The sequence below is a fragment of the Lipotes vexillifer genome, unplaced genomic scaffold (genome assembly GCF_000442215.2).
Source record: "Lipotes vexillifer unplaced genomic scaffold, Lipotes_vexillifer_v1.1 scaffold253, whole genome shotgun sequence".
Classification (NCBI taxonomy): Eukaryota; Metazoa; Chordata; class Mammalia; order Artiodactyla; family Lipotidae; genus Lipotes; species Lipotes vexillifer.
Window position 1 is genome coordinate 945595 of NW_006780322.1, and position 3570 is coordinate 949164.

Here is a 3570-nt window from a genome sequence, read left to right on the forward strand (position 1 = left end):
TGTTATTTCTCGGTTTTTTTTTTTTTTTTTTGGCTGTGCCATGCGGCTTGTAGGATCTTAGTTCCCCAACCAGGGATTGAACTCGTGCCCTTGGCAGTGAAGCTGTGGAGTCCTAACCACTGGACCACCAGGGAATTCTCTGATGTATTTTTTTTTTATGATTCCATGCATTTGTCTGCTGTCCTCACCTGGAAGTCACTCACGTGGTTAGCTGACAGTTGGTGCCAGCTGTTGTCTTGGTTCTGTACCTGAACTCTCACCCCGTAGTAGGCTAAACTGAGCTTCCTCATAGCATGGTGGTCTTCCTCATAGCATTCCTCATAGCATGGGCTCAGACAGAGAAAGAGAGCTGAAGCTGCTGGGCCTCTTAGGACCCAGAGTCCAGAATTTGGCAATGTCCATCACCTTCTGCTAGCCAAAAGCAAGTAACAAAGCCAGTCCAGATTGAAGAGCATGGAGAAATGGTCTTTACCTCTTCATAGAAGCAGCGGAGTCACATTGCTAAGGGGCATGCACCCAGGGAGGCTTGATTCTTGGGGACCAATATTATAATGGTCTTACCGCACCAGGATGAAGACAGGTGTTAACCCTATTTATTAGTATTATTTCAAACCACAGTGTATATCTAGGGAAACATTAAAACCATTTGCCCATTTTCTACAAGTTTAACTCAAACTAGCTAATATACTCTAATTTTATTTAACTGAGCACATGTAGTCTGCAACACATCACAATAAACTGAAAGAAAAGCAACAAATGAGGGTATTACTATCAACTACTCTGCACTGTTTTTCCTCAGTATATATATCGTGAATTCCATATGTGGTACTTGACTCTTTGTCAGAGAGTGAGGGTGTCAGTGTCATTTCTTAAATCAAATATTAGTAACTTAGTTTCTTTGTTTTTTTAAGATGAAAACAAATATAAGTACTAATGTATTGTTTTTGCATAACCTTCCAGGTAGATACCACCCCACTCTGGAGACCATCAGTCTAACTGATGTGGAACAGTTATGTGCCACAAATCTGTGCCTGTTAGTGTCCACTGTGATAGAAATCAGTGATTTGGCATGGCAGTCTTGCCACTGTACTAGACTAAGCCTTAGAGTCCTTCTCAGTGGACTAAGCCAGCAGTGATCTAGGCCATCTTTCACAAATGGATCATAGATGGCACATGGGATAAAATGTGGCTGTTATTCTGGTTATAAGAGATTAATTGTACTTGTGGAAGAGGTAGAATATTCATATATTTTGTAGTTGGCATTGGCATTTGGGGAAGATCTTATCAACAGTATGTGTGTGTTTTGGGGGTTTGTATGAGGAAGTTGGGGAGATAATGGCCTTCCATCTCTGCTTTAGTAATTGTCTTTTTTGTTTAATCATCAGTGATAACTTTCCTTTGGTTTCCATATTCAAAGAAACTAATAATATTTTAATATATTGAATATTTTAAACTTACATTTAGATAGGAGATGAAAACAAGTGTTTATTTCTAATATATGAGGTTTGTTTTAATCCTTTGTTTCTACAAAACTCAGTTCACAGTTGAAGTTTCCTGATGTATGAGAGTTTGCTGATGTAAGTTCTTTAGCTTTTGATATATGATTGTCCTATTGTACTGCTGGAGTTTTGTGCTTTTACTAAAGAGTTTACTGCTTGAAAAGCCTTGTTAAAATTCGGGTGTACTCACAGCTACTTCTCTTATAGTGTGCTTTTCTGTGTCCTGGTGACTATGGAGAGTGCTTCTTCCATGCAGCCAGCAGGATTAACAAATAGCCAAGCTGAACCTAAAGCATTCAACCTTCTTTCCTGCTTTGACCCCATAACCTCTCTTCTGGTTGGCAGTGTGCTGGTGTTGACAGTTCTCCTGGTTCAGCCAAAGGTGAAAGATAATTGCTTGTGGAGTAGCGGCTGGGATGGTATGTGTTTTTGCAGCAAGCACCCCCGCCCCCGTCCCCAGGCAAAGCTTTGGATCTGGTGCACATTTCAAAGCATGTGTTAAACTTTATGTGATACTGATTAAAATAGAGGGCTCCAGGGTGAATTGGCAGAGCCCCACAACTGCATCTGCCAAATGACATACAGAGAAATGTCTTGCTACAAATGGAAGGGCTGAATTCTATCTCAGCAATATGTAAGCCCGCAGAAGGAAAGGTGACTCTGGGCACGAATACATACACAGCCTGTGGAGCATCCAGATTCTTTAGTAACTTCTTTGTTCCTATGGCATTTTAACAGGAACGAAAGCCTTTTTATTTTCCTTCTCCTTTAAACAACAACAGCAAAATCCAAATGGAAATAATAGTTCATATTACCATGTCCTTCAGTTCGCCATTCCCATTGAACATTTATTAAAAACCTAACTTGGACTAAAGACAGAGGTGGAAGAACTATCTACCTTCTGAAGTTAGATTTATGGGTCTTTGGGATGAGATTTATGGATGTCATTGTTGAAGGAAGCAAACTTTTACAAAGCAGGTAAGTTTGTGTCCAGAGGTTTTTAGGTTCAAGATCTCCTCAGGATTTCTTTCTAAAAAGTATGTATTTTTATCTTATGTGTAGATCAACACTTCCCCAGAGGGAACATAAACAACATTAGTACCTCAGGTCACATTTCCTTAGACATCTTGCCCTACTTTTATGAGTTAGGATAGAGAGACCATCAGTTCTTTCAAGAGATTTAGACATTTTGTTAGGAAAAGGTAAGGAATTTAGAGGAGTAAGAAGGGTAAGTGGCACACATGCAGGAATAAAAAAGGAAGAAGTAGAAAGAATTGAAGAAATCGGTAGAAAGAGGAGGGTGAATAAGGAGATCAGTCAGGCTTCTAATTCATGGGTGAATCAGAGGGAATAAATATTAGGTATTACAAAAGGTGGAGTGGGTATGAAATATCAACAAAAAGTAGCCACAATTATATTGATTTATGGATTTAAATAACCCCACTAGACATTGATGTATTTCATCACATTCATTCCCTGCTCTAGAGAATGAAGAATTGTTTGATCCTCTGCAGTATCCTTTTGTTTCTCAAAATGGCCCAAAAGATGACTTTGGGGACTTACTATAGGACTTTGTTATCACCCAGGTTATATTTGAGGTGGGGAAGCATAAGTTGAACAACTTCACAGGCAAAGAAAAGCACTGTGTAGAGCAGATCCTGGGCTGGGAAAACAAATACATTTTATTGTTCAGAACTTGCTTTTATAAACTCTATATAAAAAACAAACACAAAAAAAGCAAACTATACATATGGATATATTTCAGTTTTCCAGGTAAGACCATCAGATCTGTTTTGCTTTTGTTTTCTATCATGTATCCTATTTCTTTGTTAAATTTTGTCCTCCCCTCCTCATGCTTCTCCTTTGTACTCTTTTGAAACAAGGGTGGAGAATATGCAGGGAACAGAAAGAGAAAATGCTGGCTCTTTGCCTACTGGTTTGGAGCTTTTGTTGAATTTCATACAGTTTCCTTGTTTTCCTCTGGTATTAAAGCTCACTGTTTCAGTCATGAAGATACTTATATTTCTAAAGAGTATTTTCCACAAAACTTTTATTTAAGAGCGGTTTGGGG

The 3570-nt window shown here is 38.8% G+C and overlaps 1 protein-coding gene and 1 pseudogene across 1 annotated transcript in view; one reads left to right on the forward strand and one right to left on the reverse strand.

Annotated features, from left to right (window-relative positions):
* Positions 1–290, reverse strand: part of LOC103073930 (dnaJ homolog subfamily A member 1 pseudogene) — a 9067-nt pseudogene extending 8777 nt beyond the window's left edge.
* The window catches only part of EXOC6B (exocyst complex component 6B), a 688324-nt gene that overhangs the window by 120833 nt on the left and 563921 nt on the right, over positions 1–3570 (forward strand). The gene's annotated exons all lie outside the window — the stretch shown is intronic.